The sequence below is a fragment of the Mesoplodon densirostris genome, chromosome 11 (genome assembly GCF_025265405.1).
Source record: "Mesoplodon densirostris isolate mMesDen1 chromosome 11, mMesDen1 primary haplotype, whole genome shotgun sequence".
Lineage (NCBI taxonomy): Eukaryota > Metazoa > Chordata > Mammalia > Artiodactyla > Ziphiidae > Mesoplodon > Mesoplodon densirostris.
The window spans coordinates 58209848-58225389 of NC_082671.1; positions in this window are offsets into that span (position 1 = coordinate 58209848).

A 15542-nucleotide genomic window follows, 5' to 3' on the forward strand; every position below is an offset into this window, starting at 1 on the left:
CTTACATGAAACTATGTTAATTCATAATAGAAACTCCCTAATTGAATTTTAAGATGAACAATTTTCTGAATTAAATCAGATATTAATTACTACTAGTAAAAAATCCCCCCCCCAATTTAGAGAAATTTGACTTACTCAGGCTGCCTCTAATCTGATACCCACCTTCTCTTTAATTCTACCATATTCTCATTAAACACGTTTCTTACATGAAATTAATTACCTGGGTGCTGTTCATAAAGACTAGCATGCTATCACAACTCAGCAGTGATCAAATAAATCCATAATTGTGCAGGGCTCTGAAACACAGTCACTGATTTGCTGGAGAACCCTGGTTGTTGGGGGAGTTATATGTTTAAGAATCACTAGAGCTAATGACCAGTTATTAAGCAGGAACTAGAGATTGCTTTCCTTAGTTTTATGTACTATACTCTTTGTTAAATTTACTAATAAGCTAAATGAAAATGAAATTAAAAAAACAGAAGTAAAGAAATAATCTATGTTACATGCTAGTGAAGAAAGTGGGCTCTAAACTCAGTCTGAGTTTAAATCCCAACTCTGCCACTTCCCAAATTAATGACATTAAGCAAGCTACTTAGTGTCACTTTTCCTGTCTTCCTTGTAAAATGGAAGTGATAATAATTACCCTACCTCACAGATTTGTTGTGCAGATTAGATGAGCTAGTATGTTTGTAATATCCTTAGAAGAGTGCTTAGCTCAGAGCAAGTGTTCCACAAATAAAAGTTGTTGTTACTGGCATTATTATTGGTTTAATGCTTAAAAAGAGGCTGCTATGGACTGAATGTTTGTGCCATCCACAAATTCATCTATTGAAGCCCTAACCCCTAATGTCATGGTATTTGGAAGTGGAGCCTTTGAAAAGTAATTAGGTTTAGAGGTCATGAGGGTGGAGTACTGATGATGGGATTAGTGCCCTTATAATAAGAGCAAGAGACCAGAGCCCTCACTCTCTGCTCCATGTGAAGATACAGCTAAAATGTAGCTGGCTTTAAACCAGGAAGAGTATCCTCACTAGATACTGAATTAGCTAGCACCTTGATCTTGGACTTCTTAGCCTCCAGAACTGTGAGAGATATAATAAATATTTTGTTGTTTAAGTCACTCTCTCTATGGTATTCTGTTATAGCAGCCTGAACTAAGACAGAAACATTGAAGATAGGAACAGAAAATAATGTAAAATTTCAAAATGAATAAAGTAGAAAATTAATTGCATGTGACTTAAAAGGTTAGCACAATTTGAACCTGGTGACAATTGTCAACATCCTAAGGATAGATATTTCTGCTTTGGAGACGTGTTTAAAACAGATTTGAAGTACTATGCAGTAATGCATCTTTTAACAAAGCAGATAAATTCTAATGATATTCTAATGTCTGACATTTTGCTTCCAAAAGTAGAAATCATATAGTAGCAGAAAGTTCAATCTAGGATAGCAGAAATTAAAGTGAGAGTTAACAGTTTTCAGAAGAAAGTATTTTTTCCTTTCTTCTTGCAATTTTAAAAACTTTGACAGGGCTTCCCTGGTGGCGCAGTGGTTGAGAGTCCGCCTGCCGATGCAAGGGACATGGGTTCGTGCCCCGGTCCAGGAGGATCCCACACGCCGCAGAGCGGCTTGGCCCGTGAGCCATGGCCCCTGAGCCTGCGCGTCTGGAGCCTGCGCGTCTGGAGCCTGTGCTCCGCAACGGGAACGGCCACAACAGTGAGAGGCCCGCGTACCGCAAAAAACTTTGACACAACCTTAATGCTGATTTTTAGAATATGTTGAGCCAAAAATTTTTCTAGAGCAACATAGATTCATAATGGAAAAATATGTATTCACATAGCTAAGATAATTTTTAAAGCATCTATTTTTTAATTAAGAGAAATTTGTATTACCTGTCCAACTCTAGTATAAATAATTGCTACACCTGGAATCCAGTAACTCAGTGTGAGTTTACACCATTCAAAATCAAAGTATTCATCGAGATAATCCAGAGTGAATAGACCAAACCTAATTTTATATGCTTTGCTTTATAACTCCTTGAATGACTTGGAAGTTGTTGTGTATTGGCTTGATATGATTTAAAATCCACTTGTTATTTGTTTCTAAGAATGAATATGTTTTGTTCTAAGAGTGAAAATGTTTACACTGAGAAATCTGTGTCAGGATGTTTTCATTTACATCTGTAGTTGTTGGTAAGCACTCAGTAGCTCAGCTAGTGACCAGCACTGCTGGGGGCTTGAGCAACTATGGCTAGGGGACGTTTAGCTTTAAATACAGAAGTTTGACCAGCAAATCCAAGTGTTTGATCTGGGCAAGTTTACTCTTTGCTGATCTAAATTTCTCTCTGAAGACCTTGGGGACATTAGCTCCAACCCAGGCATAACAAGTCTTTGTTGGCAATGATGAAAACCTACAGGCCCCTCCAGGGAGGCCACCTTACCTACCAACATCAGTGCCTTTGTTCCCAGCAACACACTCTAGCAACAAGGGATTTCACTTTTGCTTGGGCAGCTGGCTGATCCCTCTTAGCTGGCTAACCCACTGTCCTAAGAATCAATCCATTGAAAGTTACACCTCAACTAAATTTGAGTTTATTCCTATCATTTTTGCCTTGCCTGGAACAATAGTGCAATTAATCTATTATTGGTTTGGAGTATGTTATTTCTTTATTGGCTTACTAAGAGACATTATCCTATATGCTATTGGCTTGTGAAATATTATAATTCCCACAGTGAACCTGTATTAAATTAATTCTTGCCAAGGACAATCTCAATTTCTGAGCATAATTTGCCACCCAGGAACAAGACAGAAGTAGAATTCAAGGATGCTAATTGGCCATCCTGTGCTTGGAAAGCTATTTTTTTAGACAGTATAACCTTCTTTCATCAGTGAAGACTAGTTGGCCATACCAGTAAGTCATCACACCAATGACACATTACAATAATTTCCAGGTTTTAAAGCAATTCATTTGTTACAAAAAATAAAGAGATAGAAAATAAGAAAACTAAATAGTATTAAAGAGGAGGATTAAGGTTCTAAAATTTTATCATATTTAATATTCCTACCACAAGGTGTTCTTGTATGTCTCTGAGGATATTTTCCTCAAATTAGGTGATTTTAATAAAGCAAATGACATCTTGTCAGTAAAAGTAATATTTTTTTCTGAATATTTATGTAATTTCCAGTGGAATTATATTTATATAATTTCTCATTTTAGGAGATTTAATAGCCCTTATGACTAATTTCTTTCCCAGAGACTTTTTTCTATTTAAAAAAAAATCAGTTTTTTCTAATGGATTGAACTAAAGTTTTTCTAACTCTCTTCAAGGGGATTTGACAAAATTATACATTTTTAAAACAGCCTCAATTTTTAGCATATGTTTAACGTTTTAATTTTTTTAGCTTTTGCCATATTTTAAATGTTTGCTTCTAATAACATTTCTTTAAATTGAATCTATTAATATTTAATATGTTGGAAATTCCAGAAACTGAACAATGGTAAACAAATTATGAAAAGCAAAAAAAAAAAAAAAGGTCAAATAAAATTGAGATTATCCACAATTGAGCCTTTTTGGATAATCTGAGTCAACTTCAGACTTTCTCATCACCCTGTTCTAGTTACTTCTAGATTATCAGTACATAGTGTCTGACTATCACACAATATGAAGCATGGAAAGCACCTATGTATGTATGCTAAGTGCCCATTACTGTGTGTGCATAGTGAATCCCCACACCAACCATAAGTCTTGTTTAGACTATCTCTAATGTGTTGTGTTTACTCTCAAAGGAGTGAGAGTTATACATATTTAATATATAATAAGTTTGGGGTTTGGGTTTCTTTTCCAGTTTAGGTTTAGAATTTGATCGGGAGTGTCTAAAGGAAAAATCAGTTTTATTATTTTTTTTTAGTTATTGTGTGGAAGAGGGAGATGGGCAAGTTGTCTCAAATTATTTTTATTACCAATATTGTATTAAAAACTATTGGCATAAATATTTATTCCTAATATTTATGAAATTTAGAGATTTAGAGAAATAATGATCAAGTCACATTCTATTGATAGATTGGCATAGCAAAGACATTCAGGGTATATGGTTAGAGATCCAGGGTTTTCTCCTCCCTTACAAGCCACTTCTTCTGGGCTCTCGTTCTCTGCTTTTTGGAGTGCCCCAGAAATCCAACCTCAAAACTTCTCTAACTAGACACAATCTGTAGGTGATCTTTTCTACTACCATGGTTCCAAATATTATCTATAGTTTGCAAATGACTCCCTAATGTGCATTTCTAGTACAAACCATCCCTTGAACATAAGGCTCAGATACTCAACTCTCTCTATGGCATCTCCACTTGATTGTTAAATGGGCATCTTAAAGTTAAAATATACAAAACTCTCCCCACAACACTCTTCTGCTCCCAATATTTCCCACCTCAGAAAATGGACACCACCCAATTATTCAGGACCAAAACTTTAGAGTCAATATTACACCTTTTCTATCCCATCCTTTCCACTTCTTACTTTCTCAAGGCCACAGCCACAGCCACTACCTTTTGCCTGAACCACTGCAAATCAAAACATTGGTCTTCTTGCTTTCTCTTCTGAGGTTTTCACACTACAATCCTCACTATAAGGATTACTAGCAATCCTTTCAAAATTTAACTTGTCATGTCAGTTTTCTGCTCTCAACCCTTCTTTAGTTTCTCATAAAACTTAGGAAAAAAAATCCAATGTCTCCCCCCTCCTCCATGGTCTCTAAAGTCCTATATGATCTGATTTCCTGCCATTGTCCTCTCACTCACTCTTCTAGCCACCCTTGCCATTTTGGAAAACATCATCAACCATATTCATAATTCGTTGCCTTTGAACTTAAGTTTTCATTGCCTAGAATATTTTCCACCAGATACTTATAAGGCATGCTTCCTCATTCTTTTTATGTACAGATTCAATAATCAGTTTCCAGGAGAGGCTTTGTTGAAAGCCCAATCTAAAATAACCTTCTTTTACCTCCTCCCAACGTTGTTTATCCCTTACATTTTCTTTCTTTCTTTCTTTTTTTTTTTTTTTGTGGTATGCGGGCCTCTCACTGTTGTGGCCTCCTCCATTGCGGAGCACAGGCTCCGGACGTGCAGGCTCAGCGGCCATAGCTCACGGGCCCAGCCACTCCGTGGCATGTGGGATCTTCCCGGACCAGGGCATGAACCCATGTCCCCTGCATCGGCAGGCAGACTCTCAACCACTGTGCCACCAGGGAAGGCCCCCCACTGTATTTTCTTTATTGCTCATATCACAGCCTAATATTATATTATAACTGTTTGCTTGCTTAACTAAAGGCAGTTTCTTCCATCATTATATAAGCTACATAAGGGCATAAACTAGTAATTAAAAACAATGTTATATTGCCAATACTTAGAACAATCCCTCCTACATAGTGGACACTCAGTAAATAGTTGTTGAAATTATCAGTGAGGTAGGTTCCTCAGAGCCCAAACTTCTAAATCTAATAAAACCAGTACATAAGAAATAAAGTGAACTATCCAAAACAACCTTACCTATGAGGTATCAGGAAAATGTGTGATTAAGAAGTTTCCTGGGGACTTTCCTAGTGGGGTAGTGGTTCAGAATCCACCTACCAATGCAGGGTACATGGGTTCGATCCCTGGTCCAGGAAGATCCCACATGTCATGGAGCAACTAAGCCCATGCGCCACAATTACTGAGCCTGTGCTCTAGAGCCCATGAGCCACAATTACTGAGCCCACAAGCCACAACTACTGAAGCCTGCAAGCCTAGAGCCTGTGCTCTGCAACAAGAGAAGCCTCAGCAATGAGAAGCTCGTGCACCGCAATGAGGAGTAGCCCCCACTAGCTGCAACTAGAGTGCAACAATGAAGACCCAATGCAGCCAAAAATAAAATAAATAAATAAAATAACTTTATTAAAAAAAAAAAAAGAAGTTTCCTGAGCAACCAAGTTCCAGTGAAGGTATGTATTCAAAGTCTCACTTTGTCATGTATTGACATACCCAACGGGAGGAGCTGGCAAAAGAAGACAGATCACATAGTATATAGAAAAAAGGAGGAACAGAAACAGAAATTGGTAAGTAGCTTAAGCATCTCTTCAGAGATGCAAACTTGTTTAGTGGTTTCAAGTTCCACAGTTGCACTGACAGGGGAATCTTATGGCAGGAAATAATGGTTCAGGATATCTCAACTTGTTTGTTTTTGTACTATCCTCCCCAAGTAATGGTTATATTATGGTTTCTCATGAAAACTACTTGTGTTGAGAGACTGCTAATCTCATTAAATTTTATTAATGAGTGTAAGTTACTCAGCAGTTTATCATTTCTGGTTCCATTAGCCAAAATCATACTTTATTTTTAGAATATGCTACATGAAGGACCCTGCTGAGTAAAGACTTGAAAAGGCCTTGATGGATCCAATATGTGTAAATGATCACAGCATTGTTCATGATATATGCATCATACATCTACAATTAATATATGAAACAGAATTTTAAGAAAATACAGATCCATAAATAAAACATTTATTTGTTATGAATAGTCCAAACTATTCACAACCTTAAGTCTCTTATTGTCAATTAGCTGGAACCTGAATTGTTGGACTACTATGGGGATTCTCAGGACCTAGTTTGGGGCTGGATTGCCTGAGGATGGTGATATGGGCTACAGCAGATGGTTAAAAGATATTGAGACAAGGCTTTCAATAAATAAAAACTGAAATTGCATCCTTGGTCTGATTCTGAAGAGACAGTGCAAAGAATACACAGCAATAAGAAAGAACTGAATATCCAAGAAAAAACATTCAGAGAGGATGCTAGAAGCAGAACCTGGAAATATCTCCTGAGTCATAAGAGAGAATCTGCAGATCCTCCTTATGGGGTGCTGCTCACCTTGCCCATGAGTAGTAAGGGAACAGTTAAGGGCACTAAAGTGACTTCTTATATTTTTCCTAATGATAAAATTACTTAATCCATAAAATTTTGAAAACATTTGTATTAAGAAATCATGGCATAAATCTGAGCATCTTTTTAATATTTTATGAGCATATACTTTGTTTTTATACTGTTTGAAAATAACCTAATAGTTTTCATTTGTATCATTTATTTTAGATTCTGCAAAGTGATACGATATTTGTTCTCCGTCTGACTTACTTCACTTAGTATGATTATCTCCAGGTCCATCCATGTTGCTGCAAATGGCATTATTTCATTCTTTTTATGGCTGAGTAATATTCCATTGTTATATGTACCACATCTTCTTTATCCATTCATCTGTCAGTGGACATTTAGGTTGCTTCCATGTCTTGGCTATTGTAAACAGTGTTTCAATGAACATTGGGGTACATGTATAGTTTCGAACCAAGCTTTTCTCTGGATATATGACAAGGGGTGGGATTGCTGGATCATACAGAAGTTCTAGTTTTAGTTTGTTAAGGAGCCTCCACATTGTTCTCCATAGTGGCTGTACCATTTACATTCCCACCAACAGTGTAGGAGGGTTCCCTCTTCTCCACAACCTTTCCAGCATTTATTGTTTGTAGATTTTTTGATGATGGCCATTCTGACAGGTGTGAGGTGATATTTCATTGTAGTTTTGATATGCATTTCTCTAATATTTAGTGATGTTGAACACCTTTTCATGTGCCTTTTGGCCATCTGCACATCTTCTTTGGAGAAAGTCTATTTAGGTCTTCTGCCCATTTTTTGATTGGGTGGTTTGTCTTTATGGTACTGAGCCACATGAGATATTTGTAAATTTTGGAGACTAATCCTTTGTTGGTCACATCATTTGTCAGTATTTTCTCCCATTGTGTGGGTTGTCTTTTCGTTTTGTTTATGGTTTCCTTTGCTGTGCAAAAGCTTTTGAGTTTAAAGGATTATACACCATGATCAAGGGGTATTTATCCCAGGGATGCAAGGATTTTTCAATATCTGCAAATCAATCAGTGTGATACACCACATAAACAAATTGAAGAATAAAAACCATATGATCATCCCAATAGATGCAGAAAAACTTTTGATAAAATTCAACACCGGTTTATGATAAAAATTCTCCAGAAAGTGGGTGTAGAAGGAACATACCTCAACATAATAAAGGTTATATATGACAAACCTACAGCTAACATCATACTCAGTGGTGAAAAGCTGAAAGCATTTCCTCTAAGATTAGGAACAAGACTAGGATGTCCACTCTCGACACTTTTATTCAGCATAGTTTTGGAAGTCCTTGCCATGGCAATCAGGGAAGAAAAAGAAATTAAAGGAATCCAAATTTGAAAAGAAGAAGTAAAACTGTCATTTTTGGCAGGCAACATGACAGTATAAATAGAAAATCCTCTAGATGCTACCAAAAGGCTACTAGAGCTCATCAAAGAATTTGGTAAAGTGGCAGGATACAAAATTAATACACAGAAATCCGTTGTATTTCTATACACTAACAAAAAAAGATCAGAAAGTGAAATTAAAGAAACAATCCCATTTACCATCGCATCAAAAAGAATAAAATACCTAGCAATAAACCTACCTAAGGAGACAAAAGATCTGTACTCCAAGAACTATGAGACACTGATGAAATAAATCAAAGATGACACAAACAGATGGAGAGATATACCATTTTCTTGGATTGGAAGAATCGATATTGTGAAAATGACTATACTACCCAAGGCAATCAAGAGGTTCAATGCAATCCCTATCAAATTACCAATGGCATTTTTTTGAAGAACTAGAATAAAAAATCTTAAAATTTGTATGGAGACAAAAAAGACCCCGAATAGCCAAAGTAATCTTGAAAAAGAAAAATGGAGCTGGAGGAATCAGGCTCCCAGACTTCAGACTATACTACAAAGTTACAGTCATCAAAACAGTATGGTACTGGCACAAAAACAGAAATATAAATCAATGCAACAGGATAGAAAGTCCAGAGATAAACCCACACACCTATAGTCACCTACTCTATGACAAAGGAGGCAAGAATATACAATGGAGAAAAAACAATCTCTTCAATAAGTGGTGCTGAGATAACTGGACAGCTACACGTAAACAAATGAAATTAGAACACTCCCTAACACATACACAAAAGTAAACTCAAAATGGATTAAAGACCTAAATGTAAGACCAGATACTATAAAGCTCTTAGAGGAAAACATAGGCAGAACACTCTGACATAAATCACAGCGATATTTTTTTGATCCACCTTCCAGAGTAATAGAAATAAAAACAAAAATAAACTAATGGGGACTAATTAAACCTAATAGTTTTCAGCTTTAATAATGTTTTTCTCTTCCATTGGATAAAGAAGATCTACAAAAAATCAACACTAACATCATATTTCATGGTAAGAAACGCAAAGCTTTCCCACTAAGACCAGGAAAGGGACAAGGATACGCCCACTTATCACTCCTTTCCAACATCATACTGGAAGTTCTAATTAATGCAACAAGACAAGAAAAAGAATATAAAAAGGTATACAATTTGGGAAAGAAGAAATAAAACTGTCTCTGTTTGCAGATGACATGATTATCTATGTAGAAAACCCAAAAGAATCAGTCAAAAATAAAAAACTGTCCTGGAATTAATAAACAATAACGGCAAGTTTGCAGAATACATGGTTAATATGTGAAATTCAATAGATTTCCTATATATCAGCAATAAACAAGTGGAATTTGAAATTGAAAACACAATACTATTTACTTTGCCACCCCCCAAAATTAAATATTTATTATAAATCTAAAAAAATACATGTAAAAGATCTATCTGTATGAGGAAAACTACAAAACGCTAATAAAAGAAAACAAAGAACTAAATAAATGGAGAAATATTCCATGTTCATGGACATCAATACTCATATTCTCAAGATGTCAGTTCTTCCCCACTAGACCTACAGATTCAACACAGCGCAGACCCAAACCCCAGTAAGTTATTCTGTGAATGTCAAAAAACTAATTCTAAAGTTTATGGAGAGGCAAAAGACCCGTAATTACCATAAAGCTATAGTTATTTAGATAGTGTCATACTGATGAAAGAACAGACAGATTAATGTAACAGAATAGAGGACCCAGAAATAGATCCACATACATATAGTAAACTGATCTTTGACAAAGTAGCAAAAGCAATACAATGGAGAAAAGACAGTCTCTCCAAAAAATTGTTGTGAAAAAATTGGACATCCACATTAAAAATAAATTTTTAATTTATAAAATTTAACCCAAAATAGATTATCAACCTAAATGTGAAATGCAAAACTACAAAACTCCTAGAAGATAACAGTAGGAAATCTAGATGATTGGGATATGGTGATGACATTTTAGATACAACACCAAAGGCACAATCTATGAAAGAAATAATTGATTAACTGAACTGAAAAATGGTGTAGCCACTTTGGGATATGGTTTGGCAGTTTCTTACAAAACTAGATATACTCTTACCATACAATCCAGCAATCATGTTCCTTGGTATTTTACCCAGAAGAGTTGAAAATTATGTTCACACAAAAACCTGCACATGGATATTTATAGTAGCTTTATTCATAACTGACAAAACTTGGAAGCAACAAAGATGTCCTTCAGTAGGTGAATGAATGAATAAATAAACCGTGGTTCATCTAGTCAGTGAATATTATCTAGTGCTAAAAAGAAATGAGTTATCAAGCCATAAAAAGACACAGAGGGACCTTAAATGCCTACTACTAAGTGAAAGAAGCCAATCTGACCAGGATACACAGCATATGATTCCAACTGTATGATATTCTGAACAAGGGAAAACTATGGAGATAGTAAAAACATTAGTGGTTGCCAGGGGGTAGTGGGGAGGGAGGATGGAGTACAGAGGATTTAGTATCTATTCTGTAGATACTATAATGGAGGTAAAATGTTGTTATACATCTTTTCAAATCTATAGAATGTACAATACCAAGAGTGAATCTAATACAAATTATGGACTTTGGGGGATAAAAAGTAAGTCAATGTAGGTTCATCAAGTTAACAAACGTGTTGCTCTGGTGCAGAATGTTGACAGTGGGGAAGGATAGGTATTGGGATGTGGGGTACAGGCAGGAGATAAATTGGAATGCTTTATTCTTTCTGCTCAATTTTGCTGTGTTGACAAAAATTCAATTAACTATCAAGTGAAAAAGAAAAAAGCAAATTTTATTCAAGCCAAACTGAGGATCATAACCTGGGAAGCAGATTCTCAGAAAGCTCTGAGAACTGTTAGAAGCCTGTTAGAAGTCAAAGGCACAGTCATATACATTTTTGAGACATAAGATCATACATTGAAATGACATACTGATATTTTATGTAAAGTTCATTAAGGGTACATAGTTTAGGTAAATATGTACAAAGCAAGCAGCAAGCAAGTCACCATGACCCCCTACAGTGCTGGAAAAGAACACTATTCTTTAAGCAATTACATTGCTAGCTTTGGAAGAAAGAAAAAAATCTTTACAGTTGAGCAGGCACTGCCGTCTTTGAGGAGCTCTGGTTAATGTGTAATGCAGATGCACACTGCACATTAGGGAGGTAAGGAAGAGGCCCATAAAGCACAGAGAGAGAATTTTATGTTTAATTTTTTCTTGTCCTGCCTTAAAATATAAATTTTATTTCATCAGTTGTGAATCTAAAATTGCTCTACAATATAAACCCATTTAAAAGGGGGAAAAATGCTTTTCCTGATATTTATAAGTTCCTGTCTTAAAACATACCCACACTTCTAGTTAATTCCCAACTAATCAGATAAAACCCTCTTTTTTTTGATAATTGCATCCTATTCACATGTTCTTTCTTACATGACAGTGTACATTTTCCTTCTAGGGTGCTTGAAGGTCTTATCTGGCATACTCTAATATCCATATTTGGCTTTAGCAGTTCTTCTTGGTAAAAAGCAAGAGAGGTTATGATAAATTTTTGTCTTAATTCTTCCTGTATTCATGCCTTTTTAATGTAACTTTGAAATTCCTCCTACAGAAGGTGAATATACTTCCTGCCCCTAGAGTTTGGACTTGGCCGTATAATCTACTTTGGTCAGTGAGTTAGCAGACTTGATGCAGGTTACGTGTTTGGCTGGTTGGGTCACCACCATTCTTCTGCCATCACCATAAGAAGAGGCTGAGAGACACATAAAACAAAGCCACCCATCTGACATGAAATGTGAAGCTAAGCTACTCCAGCTGACCTGAAAACTTGTGAGCTAGACAGAATGTTCATGTTGTTTACCACAGAAGTTTTGAGTTTGTTATGTAGTACTAATTGACTATTGCACAAGAGCTAAGAGCCAAGAACTAACTCTCTACTATCAACTCATATGCAACTCCATCCCTATCTGTATACATAAAACATAGAGTAGTCATTCAATTTATTCATTTATTCATGCATTCATCCATTTATATATTTAAAATTCTTATTGAGTTTCTACCCTGTGCCAGGCACTGCATGATTCAGATATTGGCTAGGAATGCATATAAGCATATATATCAACTATGTATATGGATCCACATATGTATGCATATATGTGTGTCTATAAATTTTATGGCATATATGTATATATACATGTGCAATTTTCTGATCGCTGCTTATAACAAATTACAAACAAAGAGTGGCTTAAACCACACAAATTTATGATCTTAAAGTTCTGGTGGTCAGAAGTCCAAAATTGGTCTCGCTGGGCTAAAGTCAAGGTGTCGATAGGGCAAAAAAAAAAAAAAAAAAAAAAAAAATATATATATATATATATATATTTTTTTTTTTTTTCAGATTCTAGGAGAGAATCCGTTTTCTTGGCTTTTTCAGCTTCTAGTGACTTCTTGCTTTCCTTGGCTCATGGCCTTCTTCCTCCATCTTCAAAGAAGTCAGCAGTGTTGGTCTGAGTCCTTCTCACACTGCCATCTCTCTGGTTCTTCTACTCATAAGGCCCCTTGTGATTACATTAGCCCACACAGATAATTCAGGATAATCTTTTCATCTCAAGGTCAGCTGATTTGCAACCATAATCTATCTACACCTTAATTCTCCTTTGCCATGTAACCTAACATATTCATAGGTTCCAGGGATCTGGGTGGGTACATCCTTGGGAGGCCTTTATTTTGCCTATCACAATACATAAAACCATAATAAATTCACATATGTTGTCAGATTTCATCTGTATATCTTCTTTGAATTCTCTGAAAATAAGAATAAAAGTTTTAAAACATTTTTTTAAATACATAAAGGTATATGTTAAATTCTTAGGGCCAGATGTATTTTGGAACTCAGAACTTTTAGTATTTAAAAGATAATTTAAAGATTGCAAACCAGTGATGTCTGCAGCAATATTCCATATTCAAGCACATTAGTCTTTCTGTGAGAAATGTATGAATATTCACCCTAAGTGGGATAAATAAAAACTATAAATAACCTCATAACAGTCGAGGCCAAGATTTGTCACTAAATGAATTCTGCTCTGGTCAAAATTATTGCTATATGAGCTATGAAAAAAACTTAGTTTTGAACTTTGAGGATTATAAAAGTGCAGATTGTATGTATGCAGAAAATATAGTAGAAAATATGCAAAAATATTAATAGTTGATTTCAACTTGTTTAATATTTTCTGTGAGTTCCTAATTTTCTACAGATATTATTTATCCTTTCTTTAAGATAATTTATACTTTAATAAATTTATCAAAAATTAAACTCCATAGAACATTTATAACACCATGAATTTTCATAAGGTAAGCACATTGTGTAACCAGTACCCAGATTCAAGGAACAAACCATTACTGAAAGTCCAGAAGCTCCTTTCTGCCCTGTAGTCCTTCCTCTAACACAACCATCTAAGGGGAACTACCCCCTTTTTGTTTGTTTGTTGGTTTGTTTGTTTGTTTTTGCGGTACACAGGCCTCTCACTGTTGTGGCTTCTCCCGTTGTGGAGCACAGGCTCCGGACGTGCAGGCTCAGCGGCCATGGCTTACAGGCCCAGCCACTCCGTGGCAAGTGGGTTCCTCCCGGACCGGGGCACGAACCCGTGTCCCCTGCATCGGCAGGCGGACTCCCAACCACTGCGCCACCAGGGAAGCCCTACCCTCTGTTTTTATTATAAGTTTAGCCTGTTTTGAACTTTACAAAAATGGAATCATAAAATATAGACTCTTTTGCGTCTGGCTTATTTGCCTTAATATTACTTGTGTAAAATTCATCTGTATTATTATATGTAGTTGCTAGTTTGCTTGTTTTTTTTGACTCTCAATGACTTAGGTAGCACTTTATTTTCTAAATATGCATGGTTTATTTAGCCATGTTAGTGTTAATGGACATTTAAGTTGTTTCCATTTGAGGACTATTAAAATTAATGCTGCTATGAACATTCTTGGTAAACATATGTGCACATTACTGTCGAGTGTATACCTAGAGTGGAATTTCTACACTACAGGGTTTCCAATGCTCAGCTTTAGTGGATACTGCCAAGCAGTGTTCCAAAATTATTGTACCCATGTATTGTTTGTATAACCAGGAAAAAACAATTAAAAATATAAAACAAGGGGGAAAATTCTGTTTATTTCCTAGAAAGAGCCCTTGATTGTATCACCTGTGATGTATATTTCAGGTCTGGCCCTGCACCAACTAACTCTGTGAATTTAGGCAAGTCACTTTTCCTCTAAGGGATGAGTTATCTTTAGCAAGAAGGCTGGAATAGATAAATGCATGAGAGCCATCCAAATCTGAGTCTATGAGAAAGAGTGGAACAGAGGCTCTGAAGTTTGATGTGCTACTGTTCCAGCTTCCACACTACCCTGCAACCTCCCCTTCCAGGGCCTGGGACTATCTCTGGGCTATTTTGTTATTTATGGTATCTTTTTAAAATTTTCAGTTCCCTTTGCTTTGCTGGACCAGTATGCAGGCTTTGAGGCACAATGATTTGAAATTTAAGAAGAGAAGCCAAAGATCAAGATTAAGGGAGATTTAGAAACCTGGCATGAGTATTAAAGTAGAACTACCTTCAAATTCCCTGGGACAGAGAGACTCTTAAATGAATAAAGGTAACAGTGCCAATTGCTGAAAGTAACACTGACAGGGTGATGACTAAAAAGGATTTGTGGGATTTAGCCATTTAAAGTTTACTCATCCTGGAAAAAGTAGTTTTCCTACAGTAGAAGTAGTCCGAAGTCATATTATCTGAAAACATGAGCTCCCAAACATGCTTACAAATACAAATGTACAGCCCACACCTCTGTCCAACTAAATTTGAATTTTTAACAGCTTGTTATTAGGCTACCAAGTAAGTACCTACTTGTGGACTAGAATTTGGAAAACGCTAGTACAGTATAGAACTTCTAGAAGGAAAAAAGAGAATGATAAGAAGAAAGCATGGAACAGAAAGAGAATACACAGTTGAGATTTTTAAAGTTTATTTTATTTACTCATCCATTCAATCTTTCACTTACTTATTCCATAGACATTTATTATTGTGCAAGTTATGTGCTTGGCACAGCACTAGGTGTCAGGAATATAAATCTCAAAAAGATAGAATTCATCTCTTAAGAACTTTACCATCTAACATAAGGG